At 46.6% G+C, this 17594-nt stretch overlaps 1 protein-coding gene across 1 annotated transcript in view; it reads left to right on the forward strand.

Annotated features, from left to right (window-relative positions):
* SPRED2 (sprouty related EVH1 domain containing 2) overlaps positions 1 to 17594 on the forward strand; it is a 115281-nt gene that overhangs the window by 12219 nt on the left and 85468 nt on the right. The window lies entirely within an intron of this gene.

The following is a 17594-nucleotide window of genomic DNA, read 5'->3' on the forward strand; positions in this document are numbered from 1 at the left end:
TTCAGTGTATTTATGGAATAATAAAATACAACCTCATTAAAATACTGCTGAATTCACTGTGGATGTTTGTTGTATTTTTCTCAGCTCACAGTTATTGAAAAGCACAACTACAATCCCTGGGGAGTAGGGGCCAGTCCCTGAATTTTCTCCCTTAGGGTGCTCTCCTGAGAAAGTTGTGGCCCGCATGCTAGATGGAAGAGAAGATGCACGCTCCTTCTCTGGGGGGCGCATGTCTAGAGGGTGTGGTCCCACGCAGGAGGGTTTGAGTGGAAGGCCTGAAGGCAAGCAGAGGACCAGTGTAGTCGGAGGTGGAAGGGGGAGTTGAAAACGAGCCTCAGGACCTCTCCCCTAGAGACCTGGCATCAAGTTGGGTCTTCTCATGAGAGGAGGGAGAGCTGAGGGAGTGAGTCTCCTCTCTTCCAGCTCTTTCCTCTCTCCACTTACATCAGCATTTATCCAACACGTGTGCTGTGCAGCACACAACTCTTTATTGTGCAAAAGAGGATACACCCCACACTGGAAGCTCTTGGTGGGTACCAGTAGCACAGGAGGTGGGTACTCGGTTGCCATGTGTAGGTCTGGGAGTCAGCGAACAGAGGTCCCCTCCCTCTTCGCCACCACCCTGCTGCAGGACCTTAGGCAAGGCGTCAAGCTTCTTCCCTGGACTCTGTTCCCATCTCTAAAATAAAGAGCTTGAATAATATAATATTGAAGAACTTATAATTCCAGATATTGCAAGGACAGTTCATGTTTAAAAACTCATTCTTAGTATAATCATCTTTTTTAAATAGAGACAAATACCAAAAAGAAATGAATATACCTCTTGCTGCATCAGCCCAGGGGATGAATGTGCACCGTTAATAAGGGTGTGTGTGTGGGGGGGGGGCGGCGGCTGGAGTTTTAAAGGACTCATCTAAAGACGGTGCTGGTATTTGGGGGAGGCAAGTTGGGGAGGAGGCAACTGGTGGCCAAAGGTTTTATTCCATAGACAGGGAAACTCCGCGCCCAGGTTTCTGCTGTGGGAGCTCAGCGAAAGAGCCGGTCCAGCGGGCAGAGACTAACTATGGGAAGCTATTATGTGTCCTTGTGAAGCAGAGGATACATTGCTCTTTCTAAATAGAGTAAAATGGTTGCGACTTGACCATCTAATTGTAGAACTGGAGAGGATCTTGGGAAAACACCAGCTCAGCTCCCTTCTTTTACACATAAATTGCAGTCCAGAGAGGTTGAGTGAGGAACCCAGGATCGCACAGCCAGTTGGTGATTTGGGATATTTCAGGGCACAGATGTCACCTGACTGTGGTTCCAGTCCTGTTTCGGGTGCTGTGTTAAACATTCATGACAGTTGCTACCCTCCAGTTGTGGAGCCCTCCGGAGATGGGAGAAAGATGGTGGTAACCTGCTCAGTACAGGTAAATGTGGCCCATGTTGAAACCATCAACACTGACCATATTGCTAGCCTTGGTTAGTCCCTGTCCGGGGCTGAGACAGATGAGCTTGCCTAAACGCTGTGCCTGTGTGGTTTCCACCCTCGGGGACAGGAGGGTAGGGATGGAGGCAGAGGAGGGCCTCCTTCAGCTCACCATCCTGAGAGGGAAGATGAACCCCTAGATGAAAAGTTGAAATACATGTGATGTCCCCAGGTTTTTACACCTGGGCACCAGCAAAAAAAAGTTGATGAAACATTGCCTTCTGCTCTCCCCGTGTGTTTGTTTTTGATGTTAACTGCCAAGGTGGTGTGGCCATAGACAGCAGGAAGTAATATCCGATATGCAGGTCTGCTGGGGAGGGGGTCGGTGGATTCAGGAGGGGAAGGGTGGTGGGTTGGCACATTCCTGTGAGAACTCTGGGCACTTCTAAGCACACAGGTGCTTTTACAGCAAAGAGAGGAAGGGAAAAGTTGACCGGCTGGTCATATCATGAACATTTTTTATGGTAGCTTTTTAAAAATTTATTTTTTATTGATTTCAGAGAGGAAGAGAGAGGGAGAGATAGAAACATCAATGATGAGAGAGAATCATTGATTGACTGCCTCCTGCACGCCCCCTACTGGGGATCGAGCCTGCAACCTGGGCATGTGCCCTTGAACAAATCGAGCCCAGGACCCTTCAGTCCGCAGGCCGATGCTCTGCGTGCGAACTGAGCCAAACCAACTAGGGCTATGGTAGCTTTTTAATTTAGGTTTTTGTAAGGGTGCTGTCCCATTGGTTAACTCCAGATAAGGTTCAGATATCCTCTAGGGCAGTGGTCGGCAAACCGCGGCTCGCGAGCCACATGCAGCTCTTTGGCCCCTTGAGTGTGGCTCTTCCACAAAATACCACGTGCGGTGTGCACGTACAGTGCGATTGAAACTTCGTGGCCCATGCGCAGAAGTCGGTATTTTGTGGAAGAGCCACACTCAAGGGGCCAAAGAGCCGCGTGTGGCTCGCAAGCCGCAGTTTGCCGACCACTGCCCTAGGTGATGGATGTTAACTAAACTTACTGTGGTGGTCATTTTACAATATATACAAATATCGCATCATGTTCTATGCCTGAAACTAAAAATGTTGTAAGTTAATGCTGACTAGTCCGTCATGTCAGAAGGCATTCAAAAGGCCACACACATTCATATCAGTGAATGGGAATGTTCTGAGGAATGTTGGTCCTTCCATTCCCACCCTTTCTTTGAGGTTCCATCTCATTCCAGTTAGATAGCAAATAATCTCTTAGGGAGGACAGTACCAAATCGATGTTAACATGAAGGGAGATCACAAGAGACAATAAAAATAAATTCTAATTGTCGTTACAAAAGGTCTTTTATATTGAATTAAAAATTCTAAAGCACACCAAAAATACACCACCTACAATTGTCCAAATTTATGGCTGTTTTTTATTATTTTTAAAGAAAGGTTTGGCTGAAACCTTGAAAGCCCTATTAATTTTTTTCAGAAGTTTTCATTGGTGATGTAGCACAGATGCCTTTAGGAGACTAATTTAGCTATTTTAATAGTTGAAGTAGTAAATATCAGGGTGCTTTTTTGTTTTGTTTTGTTTTTGCCTTTTATTATTCTTTTCTTTTTTGGTAGAGTAGGGCCAGCTATTCTATAGGGAACAGGATAAGTTCTTGCATTTGATTTTTGACACCTTTAGTTAATGTGGGACCAGTATGTGCTCGAATTTGAAGGCAAACAGAGGTATAGGATCATATGCTTTTACCTAGAAATGGAAATACATTGATTTAAAACAGGTGTCTCCAACAAAAACTGATGCCAGGGTTTCAGATGAGTACTTGTCACCAGCGGGTGTGGCACCACATGCGAATGTGGGGAAGGCTGAACATTTTTTTAATAGCTTAGAAACTGAAGCACACACTTCAAAAAGGGACAGCCTTGCATAACAGTGTGGCTACCAATTTCACTGACCCGTACACTTAAAAATGGTCAAAAGGGTAAATTTTATATGATGTACATTTTGCCATGACTAAAAACAATAGCAACATCAAGTCAACTAATGACTTTATAAGAACTCAAAGACTTCTTTCCAGAAAAACTGCACCCTGAATACAACTGCCTGTGTGCCTCAGAAGCCAAGTCTATTTCACATCCTCACCTGTAGATTTCTAGCTTCCTGTCAATTCCTGCCTAGTCCTCTTGACTCCCTTCTTCTGATCCCCCCTCCCCCCCAAAAAAATAGCTTCCTTCATAGAAGTTTGCAGACAGACTTTGAGATTAGACCAGGGGTGCCCAAAGTCACTATCCCCTCAAGTTTCCTGCAGTTGACCAAGTATGTGTGTTTCTTTCTATACTACTGTGTCTTGACAAGGGGTCGGAACCTCTCAGAAAGTTCTAGAGGTCCGAACGGCTTCTACCAGAGCCAAGAGCAGAGCTGGTCTTAGTGGTGGGTGGTGGGGATGATGGACCCTCCCTAGACGCAGAGACCAGGGTCAAGGGGAGGCTCACGCAGTGGTGCCCCCCTGACACAGCCCCGGGCAAGCATTCACATCCACGGAGCCGCGGTAGTTCTCCCGGAGAGCCCGACCGCGGACTTCAGAGGTTCGGACAACTGTATGAGTTGCGCTCCCATGAATGTAAAAACCAGAGAGGCAAGTCAGCCCTTCATCCTGTTTGGAGGATTCGTAATCTGGCAGGTGAAATTAAGAATCACTTAATTCAAACAAACATATAGGAATATGTACTGTAGCCCTGACCGGTTTGGCTCAGTGGATAGAGCGTCAGCCTGCGGACTGAAGGGTCCCAGGTTCGATTCCAGTCAAGGGCATGTACCCTGGTTACGGGCACATCCCCAGTAGAGGGTGTGCAAGAGGCAGCTGATACTGGGGGTGTGCAAGAGGCAGCTGATCGATGTTTCTCTCTCATCCATGTTTCTAACTATCCCTCTCCCTCTCTGTACAAAATCAATAAAATATATTAAAAAAAAAAAGAATATGTACTGTAGTGCATGTCTGTGAGAAAACTTGTTCTCTGAGACTCTCCTGTTTCACATCCTTGTGTTTTTTTTAAAACTTGATGTTTCTCTCAATAAGTAGTTTTACTAGTAGCGTGTTGGTGTAAATTGGATTGCTAGGGTGTCTGAAGTGGCATACCCCTAGAGTGGGAATATAAGCCACTTCTTATGTAGCTTTTGTGAATTTTTCAATGAAACTAAACTCTAACTCTTACTAACAAGTAGTCATTCTTGATTGTTGACAATCTGTACTCATTCATAAACTGTTTATGCATTTGACACTTTCTGGCCTTGGAAATACTCAAGTCACCACATTGGATACTTAACTTGGCAATCTCTGTGTCCAGGAGAAAAAAAACAAATGTTGTAATGAACCTCTCTGATAAGCTTTGGGGACAGGGTTATTCGTGGTCGAGGGAACATTCGTTCATGTGAAAGCACACAGTCCTCCCCCCACCTTTCCCCATTGAGACACAGGATCTGAAGATCTTACCAGTTCAGGGAGCTGAGAAGTATGCCCTGTTCTACCACACCGGATGGCCCTTCGCTTTCTGCCTGGTCACTTCCGCGATAAGGAACCCACGTGCTGTGCAGCTCTGATTGTCGGCAAGTTCTTCTATGGAACCACTGTCCTCGGCAGCAGCGACAACCGGTTCCGGGTTCTGATCGCCCTGCTGATACAGATGGCAGGCTCCCTCTCTTCTTCAGGCCAGACACCATCCTGGTCTCCTGATTGGGGTTCACGCTCAGTCATGTCTTTCGTAAAATGGGGGCCCAGAACTGGGGTTGCTTTTCCTGGTGCCAGACTCTTGATACTGTGGGTATTTGCCTCCCTTGGTGCAGTCTAGGGTGGCTTCGGGGCTTTGGTCAGTGGAAAGGCACCTGGTTCTGCATGGATAATGCATGCTGCTTGTGCTGAGCCTGCGCCCTTGAGTTTGCTTTTACAGGATGTCAGTTACCATCAGCTGCCATGGGCGTAGAGGAATGGACATCTTTCCCTCTGAGAGGGCATCCTATTGGCTCTTGGTATGGTGGGCAGGGATGGGAAGGGCATTCTGCTCCAAAGGAACTCTCCCCTTGTAAGTCTTCTGTATTTCTTTTTTTAAAAAAAATATATTCTTATTGATTTCAGAAAGGAAGGGAAAGAGAGAGAGAGAAACATCAATGATGAGAGAGAATCATTGATGGGTTGCCTCCTGCACACCCCACACTGGGGATCGAGCCTGCAACCTGGGCATGTGCCCTGATCAGGAATTGAACTGTGACTTTCTGGTTTGTGGGTCGATGCTCAAACACTGAGCCACGCTGGCTGGCTGTATTCCTTGAGTGGTATCTTTTGGTAGGGGCACAGAAGGCTTGGTGAGAAGGTGGGTGAGCTGCTCATGGCACTGAAATCGTTGTTTCTTGAAGTTGGTTCTGGGCCACCTACTCAGAGTCGGTAGTTTGGAGAGCTTGTTAAAACACACGTGTCTGCGGCCCACCCAGACCTCCTGATCGGCCTCTCTGGCTGCACCGCCCAGAGGATCTGCATTGTTGAAAAGCTCCCCAGGTGATCCTCTGCCTGGAAGCCGGAGTTTAAGGTCTGCTTCAATTGTAATGACCTCTTTGATGTTCATTCTCTTAAATGTCCAGAGGACTCAGGAATCTTAAAGGCCACCTTTGTGCCTGCTCCAGCCACCCAGTGCTTTTAATGGTTCCTGAGTATGTGTTTACACAATCTGCATTTTATGAAGTCCATAAAGACATGTTTACCCAACAAGTCACCAGCCCTGCAAAGGTCAGCTTTCCTCTGTTTGTATGAAAGGCACTTAACTCAAAGTCAATTAACACCAAGAGAGAAGCTAATGAAGGCCTGGAAATGAGCGGCTCATGCCCACATTCCAGCTGTAACTTTTGTCCCCACTCATAGCTTAGTTTTACAAGCCCCTTCAAGCTAGTTACTTCCCATAACCTGTGCATGTGTGGCCCGTTACAGCGCGCAGGTAAAAGTGCCATTTGTCATGTCCTCCTGTAAGAGTGCTGTTTAAAAGCGTGTAACTTAAGGAACTATTAAATGATGCCATGTTAACACTTTTGCAGCTGACTGGAACACCCCCCCACCCCCAGCATCAGGGATATCATGGGAATGCTAGAGAAAGGGCAGGGGGACTCGGGCTCCCTCTGTTGCTTTCAGAGCCTGCTGTTGCACGAGCCTTGCCTGGGTCCAGAGCAGTGATTTCCTCATTTGCAGAGAGTAACTCCTCAAAGAACTGCTGGAGGATTAAATGAGGGAAACGTGCGTCACGCGCTCAAGCATAGCGCCTAGTTATACGTAGAAAGCAGTCGATGTGGAGAAGGTTATCTGCTGCAGCTGATGGGGATTATTAGCACAAAATCCAAAACCCTGCAAGAGGACTAACCCTTAGATTAGCAGTTGCTATTGGTCAAGAGCTCCACGGGTTGGTTGTCCAGGGCAAACAGCCCCAGCTCCGCCTGCACCTTCGGGACCCCAGCCAGACGCCAGCCCGAAGCTCTGCGCTGAGAACCGCTCCGCAAAGGAAAGGTATGGCTCTTGGGTTTCACTGTAGACCCCGTGCGTGACAGCTTTCAACCCAGCTTCTTACCTGGAAGTGCCGCATCCTTCGGAGGAAAAAGCGGGGCGCTCTTCTGATTCGGGAACCACTCTTTATCTGTTGAGGTTAAGAACTGGGGTGGATAGTACAGTTAGGGATTAAAATAAAGAGACCCCGCCCTAGGCAGTTTGCCTCAGTGGATAGAGTGTAGGCCTGCGGCACAAAGGGTCCGAGGTTCGATTCCGGTCAAGGGCACTTACCTGGGTTGCTGGCTCCTCCCGGCTCAGCCTGGGCCCTGGTCGGGGCGCGTGCACGAGGCAACTAATCGATGTGTTTATTTTACATCCATGTTTCTCTCTGTCTTTCCTTCTCTCTTCCACTCTCCCTAAAAATCAATGGAAAGATATCCTCGGGTGAGGATTAACCAAAAAAGGAAAATGAGAGAGAGGTTCTGCTTGAGAATGCTTATCAAATGCTGTGAACGTGCTGAAGATCCCGGCTGGGGGGCCGGGAGAGGGGACCGCCCTGTGTAGGCTGCTTGCGGATTGTTTGGCATCAGCACGTGAAGTTGTTTTGTTTTTTTAAAAAATTATTCTTAAAGTCTTCATGGGAAACTAAATTCTTGTTAGTAGAAGTGAGGCTGTCATGGTGGCTTCGTTCTTGTTTAGCATTATTGCAAGGAGGCAGTAGGGCATTCTTGGTAAGGACCATAGATTTTAGACCAGTGCTGTACAGTGCGAGCCGCGTAAGCATTTTTCAATGTGCGGGTAGCAGAGTTTTGTTGTTGTTTGTTTAAATAGAAACAGGTGAGATTAATTTTAACATGTTTTTATTGAAGTATATCTTCCAATTGTCATTTCAACATGTACTCAGTATCAAAAAGTATTAAATATTCTGCATTGTGTTTGCACTACACCTTTGGAATGCAGCGTGTATTCTACACTTAGGACATCTCATTCAGACCAGGTGTGTTTCCCGTGTTCCTGTTCGGTAGCCAGGGGTGGCTAGTGCCTATTGTGGTAAACGGCGCACCTCTCTGCTAAGACAGACCTGGGTGTGAACGTCACTCGGCTGCTGATCTGTTGTGTGGCCAGGGGTAAATTACCTGCACCCTGCAAAGCCTCAGAGTCCTCAAATGTAAAAAAGGTACCGTAAAACCCACCTTTCTGGGCTGCTCTGAGTATTAAGTCAGGTGATGTGTGTGTGTAAACGCGTGGGTCCATGAAGGGGTCCTCTGTAAATGGCATCTAGATGTTTTTGAGATACTATAGCCACTGTTAATTGTGTAGCGTATGGATTAAGGAGTGGGATTTATGGTGGGAGCCAGTGTTTAGACAATATTTATTTATTTGAAGAAGGATTTCAAACAACCTGGCAATCCCAGGGACTGGAATCTGGGATCTCGTACACAAGCATTGGAAGGGAACTGTGGTTCTGGTCAGAGCAATTTGCTTGGAGCTCTGACCAATTCAGAGAAGAAGGTATACAGGGAATTCCTATAGGAATCATGTGGCATTATCAAAACAGCCCGAGCCTCAGATGTGGCGGACTATGCCCCTTATATTGCATATTTCTCTTCCCAAACTTTGGTTTTCTCATCTGTCAGATGGAACTAATAATATGAGGCTTGTGAGGGTTCAATTAGACTACACCTGAAAATGCCTGCTTCGGTGTCTGGCATATTGAGTTGCCTAATTCTTGCCAGGTGGATGTTACCGGCACCTGGAAAGCGGTTTCAACTTAAAGCCTATTGAGAGGGCCTGAGGTCTAGACTGAAGGGAAGGATTGTGCCCCCCTGATAAGCAGCTTGAAATGGAACCAGCAAGCAAGGTTTTGTGAGGAACTATCTTTGGAGCTGGAAACAGACTGATAAATCCTGTCTTAGCCAAATGGAACGGGCGTGGGGGATCTAGGGCCACATACCCGCTGTTCTTTGAATACCAAGATTCTGTGAGACCCTACTAAGGATTTGTGACTGAACTGGGTGCCAGAGGGGACTCTGGAAGAGAAGAGGAAGAAAGGGGGCGTGGCCTGGGTAGCTGGATTAGGACCCCTGCACACTGGCTGTGTCATGAGCATTTTGGTAACTTTTTTTTTTTCTTGTTCCTTTAGTTCTCTGGCTTCCTTGCCCAGCTTTTGACATTTTATTTATTTATTTATTTATTTATTCTGGAAAGTAAAATTATTACTAGAGGGTCACACTCTCGTGTTAGTATTTTAAGACAGTCCCAAGAGCCAGGGGAGAACCATCCTCAAAATGGAGCTCTGGGGAATTAGCTACCTGTGTTCCCAAGGTGAAGTGTGAGAAGATACAGTGTCTTCACAGGTGAAAGGACAGACGTGATCCAGCCAGAGAGAATAAGTACAAATTGGCCTTTTGATTCAGACAAACCAGACACCAAAATCTAGCTTTGCAAAGCACGTGAACGAGGGTGTGTGTGACAGTCACTGCACACAAAGACTATGCGTTAAGTAGGCGGCACCCCCTCCCCTGCCCTGAGCAGAGAGAAACCTTGCAGCCACGTGCCCACCTCTTTGATTTACTGCAGTTCTGCACCTGGGGCCCCATAGCAACAGATTAGAGCTCCTTCTCTTGAAACTTTACTTGATAAGGACAACCCAGTGGCCCCAAAGATGGTCATTAGGTGGGTTTTCACTGCATATAGTGTTTTCCTTGAATTCAGCCATAGGTATTCATCACCCACCACCAACACGCACAGACTCACAGAGTTGCGTAGCCGTCATGATTTGGGAGGGTTTGTGTGTGTGTGTGTTTTGTTAGCTCACAGTAGCTATGAGGTCATAGGCTTTCTGTCGTGGGACTTTTAACCATGAATAGAAGAGCTGAATGCCCCATTTGAGAACTAAACTTTCCACTGCCCCAAGTAGTGTCCAGTGACTTGGACCAGAAGCCCAGGTGGAGGGCCCTGCCGCACTGTGGGTCTGAGCTCTCAGGAAAGGTAGATCTTATCTGAGGAAGTGGCGGCTCCCTTTATCAGGCCATTCTGGTGAAACAGACTCACTCCCTGCAGAGGAGAAACTTGATGTTAACTATTTCTGGCCTGTCTCTCACCTGCAGCAAGCAGACGGAAAGTGAAATAATAACACATTTCTGAAGTGTGTGTTGCTACCTGCCCCTGACATTCCATTCTCCCCTCCCTAAAGAAATCCTCCCAGAGATTAAAAAAAGGTCGACATCCCAGGTGTGGTGCATAGAGTAGAATGACTAACTATATCCACAACCAGTTAGGCCCCTTGCCACGGTCTCTGTAAAAGTTCTTTGCAATCTTTTTTTATTCTTTCAAATATTTTTTTACTGAGTTCAGAAAGAGGGAGGGAGAAGGAGGGAGAGCTAGAAACAGCATTGATGAGAGAATCAATTGTCTGCCTCCTGCATGCCCCCTACAGGGGATTGAGACTTAAACTTGGGCATGTGCCCTGACCAGGAATGGAACCATGACCTCCTGGTTCATGGGTCGATGCTCAACCACTGAGCCACGCCGGCTGGGCCTCCTTGCTATCTTGGAGACAGACGTGTGCACAGACACCAGCTGATGAAATACGGGATCCCACCTAGCAAAACTGGGCCCTTTGACTTGGGGTAGGGAGGAAGGGGTGAACCTGGCATTGTTTTGTTTTTAACATTTCAATTCGTTATTCTTGACTGTTGTGAAGAGTGAATTTTGAGAAGGGATTGGAGGATTGGAAAGTGTGTCGGTGGAGAGGATGAAGGAATCCTGGTTTCTCATTTCCTCCGGGGTGTGTTTGTGGCTCTGACATCGGCCCGGCCTCTGGAGAACTGCTACCTTGGGGTGATCTTCTGCCCTCAGGGCAGCAATATGGGCTTCCAGGTGTATCCATCCACAACATCGAGGCCAGAAGAAGCACCATTTTACAGATGAGGGCACTGAGGCCTGGGTTTAAACTCAGATCACACCGTTGGGAGCAGGAGAGTCTGCTTGGCCTGGATGTTTGCTCTTCCCCCAGGGATCATCCAAATGAGGTCCAGAAAGAAAGGGGGATGCTGTCATTGCAGGAGGGCCAGCTTGGAGAATTCCTTTGCAATTTTGAAGAGTGCCTGAAGGAAAGAGGGGATGGGAACTTTGCAGAGGCCCTGGGTCTTCTCAAACAGGAGTGCTCTGGGTAGGAGGAGAGGGGTGGAGGAGCTCTGTTATAGCTGCTTAAATTAGTTCAAAGTGAGAAATGTAATTACTATACTTGCTCAAACCAAATGTCTGCACATTGTTATAAAATGAGGTGTAATCACAGAAGAGAAGAGTGGGGCGCAGCATTACTCCCACGAAGTGGCCTCGTGTTCTCGGGAGCCCCAGTGCTGGTTAAGCTTCTGGGGGCGTTGAAGTCCCATTAAGTTCAGGTATGTGGATTGGACTTAGGGAGAGTTTTCGTTCTCATTTGGATAGTCATTCACAGTTACTTTGCATTTATAACAAACTAGTGGCCTGGTGCACGGATTTGTGCATATTGAAAGGAAATTAATTAGAAGAAATATTTTAATATCTCTATTCGCCCTTTCTCTATAATAGAAGTGTCAACCAAATTCACGATCGACAATGACAGATCAAAACACACCTGTGCAGTTGGTGCCAGCGAGAGCTTTATATGTATCATGCATGTGCTAGTCAATTAGCCTTTTATAGATATGGAATAAACTTGCTTAATTAGACCTGCTTTCTGACTTAGCTAAACTTTTTCCAGTCCAGTGAAGCACCCCAATGTCTCTTTCAGGTAATTGTCAGCAACACAGCAGTAAATATCAACACGAAACAGATTATTATTGTAGATCACTCAGGGAGAGAACAAAGGGTGAAATATTTAACTGCAGCAGTGTTTGACTATATTCTGCACAGTGAGAAAACCTGAAGTCATTTTCAAGGTCCACCATTTCTTCTTTTCAGTTGGGTCAAGTTTCTAAGCTTTCTAAATCTGCATTTTCTGGCTAATGAAAAGAAAATAGGATTCTATCGAGTCTCCTGTCTACCTACTCCAGGACTTCTGTGAGGATCAAATGAGATGAGGCATGGGAAAACACTTCACAGACATTTGGTTACAGTGTAAACTGTTTCCACCTGGCTATAAAGCAAGTCCTGTTCCTGGGCTGAAGAAACTGCAAGGAGGCTAGTCATTAAGGAGAGGAAGCCGGGGATTGCTATGTGATGTCATTACCTGGACCGTGGGACACTTAGCATATTTTATATATATATATATATATATATATATATATATATAGAGAGAGAGAGAGAGAGAGAGAGAGAGAGAGAGAGAGAGAGATTTGTGATGAAGGAGGAAAGAATCACCATTAAACATTTTAGTTAGGAATATTTGGGGTCAGAATAAAATAAGACCTAAGCCAAGAGGGAAAACTGAGAATGGTCTATGGCGACTGGCCCTTGTTAATTGCTATTTGAATGATAAAAGGAAAAATGAAAAGGATATTTCACTCCCTGGAAAAGGACTTCCTCTAATATTTTTGTCTGCTCCATGCTTTTCTCCCCCAAGCTGAAAATTGTTATAAGGAGTTCTGATTCTGCCATTTCTTAGTCGTGTGATCTAGAGCAGTTTAAACTCTAAGGCTTAGTTTTCTCTTCTGGGAAATGGGCTAATGTAGGTACAGTTAAATGAGATAACACGAGACACAGGAGGAAAACACATGGGGAATAATAGCAAGCTGCCGTTATCATCAGCATCATTGTTTCTGATCATGTTTATAGCATTTGTACTGCCCCAGAGATAGCCACGATACCGGAGGAAAAGGGGGGGATGAAAGGTCTGTTGGGGAACAGGTGCCTGGAGCTCAGTGAGGTTGGTCCAAGAAAGGTTTCCTGGGCCACTTTTTGGAAGGGAGGGATATGGTTGGCAGAAGAGAAAGGGTGATGTCCGAGCTGGGGATGGTGGTGCATGGGATGACTGAGCTGTGTCCACATTTGCAAGAAATTGACCCATTGTTTTGTAGATTTGCAATTTGTGCCCTGTTCCCTTTGGCTTCTCCCTAATCTGTGCAAAACATGGGGAAGGAGGATGGGCAGGGGTAGGTGCTTTCAACTATCCAGCTTCCAGAGACCCCAGGACCGTCTGTCTGTGAACAGTAGGGTTTAGTTACAGAAGGGCAGGGCATTTCCCTGTTTTGTTTACTGCTGCTTCCAGTGCATGGCATAATCTATCTATACTAATAAAGAGCTAATATGCTAATGGTCGATACGCTGTAACGGGTAATGACCAGGTTATTAGCATATTAGCTGGGGCATTGCTCTGGAGACGGGGCGGAAGCGGGGAGGCCCCCGGAGGAGGCAGGACCATCCCGTGCTGGGGAGGGCAGGGGTGAGAGCCCATAGCACCCCCCTGACAGTCCTTCACCACCCAGCGCTCTCACTCTGAGTGCCCTGTGGCCCACCTGCCAGGGGAAGGAGCACAGCGCAGCAGGCGGGAGGCTTCCACATCTCCCCGGGTGCCATGACGGGCGGAGCTGCCTCGTTGCTCTGGAGATGGGGCAAAAGCGGGGAAGCGCCCAGAGAAGGCAGGACCAGCCTGGGGCCACTAGATGACTGAGGGCGGGGCTTGAAGTGGCCAGAGGGCTTGGGGGCTGGGCCAGGTGCGCTGGAGCTCTGCGTGGACAGGTGGACAGGTTCGGGTGTCAAGGCAGGGCTGCAGGTGGGTGGGTGGCGCCTAGCGATTTGCGCTCTGGGCTCCTAGTAGCATAATAGGATCTCAAGTAGTATCTGCCAAATGAATGAATAGGGGTATCGCATGAGTGAATATCTACAATAAAATATGTGTGCTCCTTGAGAAAACTCATCGAGAAAATTATCATTGCTGAGACTATTAGGAGAGAAACTTTTGAAGCAACTTGGTTTGGTCACAGGCAAGTTGTTTATACTTGTGTTTATAACTAGTTACCATGCCGTTCATATGTTTAATATATTTGATTACAGATTTTAACTTTATTTCATGTGGTTGCCTGCCTGCACACCATCGTTAAAATAATTGAGGAGAAATGATTAGCATGAACGTTCCTTTTCCCAAAACGGGTTATGCTGCTACTTCTGGAGTAAAGTGTTCGAGTGTTGTATTCACCGGACTATCGCTCCGACCAGTGCAGTACTGAGCAGGTGTCCTGAGGGTTAGGGCTTCGATGTGCATGTGAATCACCCATGTCTTGCGAAATTGCAGATGAGGTGGAGAGGCTGAGAGCACACATTTCTAATAAGTTTGCTGCTGCTGCTGCTGCCTCTTTTGACCACACTTTGGGTAGCAAGACTTCAATTTGTCTCTAGTGTACTCGTGTCTTTGTGTTCTAAAGATGTAGCATATCTCATTCTCAGTGTTGACTCTTCTTAATCCCTTCTGGAAATAGTTGTTCCCTTGGGAGGACCATTGTTTGGTCTACAGGTGGTTAGTACAGCCCTGCCCCGGTGTAGCCAGCTGCTCCTAGAAGCTTGGACGTTTCAGGATTCACGGTGGACCTTGAGTGAAGTCTGAGGCTCTATATTTGGCTTTTGGATGCAAATCAAACGTTATTGGGTTCGGCGTTGGCTAAAAGTATGGGTTGCGCCAATAAATAATTTGACAGAAGCGTCCAATGCCCCAAACATGGTAGGTTCATTTCTATCACTCGGTTTGATCCTGTGGTCTCATCATTGTCTAACCCTCTTTTGGGTGAATACTAAAACAAACCTTTTGTAGTCTTGCAAAATAAATATCTTAAGTATGAATCTTTGCATGCCTATACAGTGCCAATTGATTCTAATAATTTCTGAATTGTCCATTTCTTCAGATGCAGCTGCTTTACAATACTGCAATTCAGGCAACAACATCGGTGTGAGTTTAACTTCTTGTGTATTAAGATGCTGTGTTTGCAAAGTGAACTCACTAAGGATTTACCTCCTTTGGTGCTAGAACACCCCCAGGGCTCAAACCTGCCCCCTTCTCTCTCTCTACAGCCTGCCTGGGCAGCATCTCCAGGGGTGGGCAAACTTTTTGACTTGAGGGCCACAATGGGTTCTTAAACTGGACTCAGAAGAAGGAGCTGTAGCCGTGTTTCCCGACGTTGCCATGTTAACACTGCTGCTGGTGAAGGAGCGGAGGGGAGAGCAAGAGAACCCTCCGCTCTTTCGGCTCCGGGGGCCGGATAGAACAGCTGAACGGGCTGGATCTGGCCCGCGGGCCGTAGTTTGCCCACAGCTGATTCTAGTCCCATGGCTTTCCATACTGTCTGTGTGCAGACGGCTCACAGGTGGATTTCTCCAGGCTGGTCATTCCCAGAACTCCAGACTTGTGTCGACATTGCCACATGGACGCCTAACATGCATCTAAACTTAAGTGTCCAAAACAGAACTTGCCGTCCCCTACAGCAAGCAGGCAGCCCACTTCCCCACCTTCCCTGTCTTGACACACGACGTTACCATTCACTCAGTGGTCCAGATCCCACATCTCATGGTATCTTTGATCCCACTTTCCTACACCGCCTGTCCGCCTCTAAGCCATCAACAAGGCTGTCAGTTGTTCCTCCATAAGAGTATGAGATTGTCTTTTTTCCTCTGGCAGTTGCCTCCCCTGGGCAGGCAGTCTCAGTGTCCCACCTGAAGCATTGCCATAGCCTCGGGCGCCCGCCCTCACTCTTGCCCCTGTGTAATGCATTTTCTGCAGAGTAGCCAAATGATCTTTACAGAAACACATTGCTTCATGTCTCTCATTGCTTAAAACCTTCCAGCAGTTTGATGTTGGAAACTCCTGACCTGGTTTACCAATCCCTGGATTCTTGCCTTGGCCCGTATCACACCTTCTGCTCATCTGGTACCATTCTCCTGCAAGCCAGGAAAGCTCGCTCTTGTCTCGAGGTATTGGTATTGGCCATTCCCTCTGACGACAGTGCTGTTCTGCCTGCTCTTCCCATCACTGGTTCCTTCTTGGTAAGTGTATCTGCGTTTAAATGTCAGCTCCTGGATGCCTTTTCTGGCCCTTGTCACCTCCGATTACATCACCCAACTTTAAATCTGTGTAGGACTTACCACTGCCTGTTGATTTTTATGCTCTGTCTCCCTGTATGTGAGTAGGGACCTCATTTGCCTTTTCTCTAGTGTATGCTAGTGCCTAGAAAGTACCTGAGCATAGGTACTTACTAAGGCTAAATGAATGACTACTGAAATGCAAAGAACTTGAGTTCTACCACCATTCGTATTTATTCACTGCTGTTTGAGCAAAAAAAGTAAAAAAACAAAACAAAATAGACTACATTATCCCTAAAGATTCTTTTGCTTTGTTTTGTTTTGTAAAGAAGCAGTTGCAACTGCAGGCTTGTGCGTAAAGCACCTGCTTCTTCTGGTGATGTTCGCATTCCTAGGAAACCCATGTGCCTTTCGAATTACCTGAGACAGATTGACAGGCGCTTGTGCGTGTTAATATTCTCATTGTTTTACATCTTCTAATCCGTGAGTGGTCTAAATGTTAGCATTTCGTTAGTGAAAATACTGGCCCACCATTATTGGTGGACTTCTTAAGCTCTCGGTACTTATACGTCTTTGTACTTGATGCTAGAAGGGGAAACGTGGTGCAGGACATGCTGACTGACCTTGTAATTCTGTTTGTAAACATTTAGTCCTTAACTTCTGGTTAAGCGTAGTAAACTGAACAAGTGTACCTATCTCTGCTTCCTCCCAAAACTCTTCATAAAATGACAGTAAGGGCTGAAAACAGTATAAGCACAGAAACCTCCCTGAGAGAGATAGCAAGCAAATGTTGCAAGATGCAATGCCCAGTGTGTGAATGCTGACTTAGCAGAGCAGAGAAAACTGAAACCAAACTGCTGCCAGGGTGGGTGGTGTAAAGTTGGGGGTGGGATAGATGGAAGTTTCTGCTGCAAAATCCTAAGGGCTGGAGTTCCAGATGCAGTTCTGCACTTAAAACAGGGAGTGGAAGAGCATTGTATCAGAGAGAGAGAGAGAGAGAGAGAGAGAGAGAGAGAGAGAGAGAACCTCTAATCCAAGAAGTAGGGTCCAATACAGGACAGAAATAAAGGGAAGAAGCCCAGCAACGCAGCCACACATTTAAACCCTGAGGACAGCCAGACTTGATGGGCAGCATGGATGGTTCCAGAAGGGATGGCCCGAAGAGCAGAAGTGCTTTTGGTCCTATTGAGAGAATATATTTTTCAGCTCTGGCCAGTTTATTGATGAAATAGTAATTAATGCATAGAAAACCAAGCAAAATTTTTAAGAGGAGGTCGTTTTTAAATGTTAGGAATAAGACAGAAAGCTACAAGAATGAAAATATGACCGGCGAATTTTCCAAGGTCGGCTCACTTTAAAGATGTATATCACCATAGCTGTGTGCTGCCAAAGTTCGATTTAATTAAAATGTCATATAACTATTTAAGAAGGAGGGAGGAGTCGGGGTGATATCAGAGAGCCAAACCTGACGGAGCCAGTAGATAATCGCTGATACTGATGCCAGGTTTGCACATCAGCGGTCTCCCTGGAGAAGTATCCACACCTGTATGCCATCTGCAATGCTGGGAATAGCCCGTCAGGTGCGTTGGAGGAAGTGACATGTCTAACAAAGTCCACTAGCCCAAGACTCTTGTCTTCA

The sequence above is a fragment of the Myotis nattereri genome (assembly GCF_964212035.1).
Source record: "Myotis nattereri genome assembly, chromosome: 10".
Taxonomy (NCBI): Eukaryota; Metazoa; Chordata; class Mammalia; order Chiroptera; family Vespertilionidae; genus Myotis; species Myotis nattereri.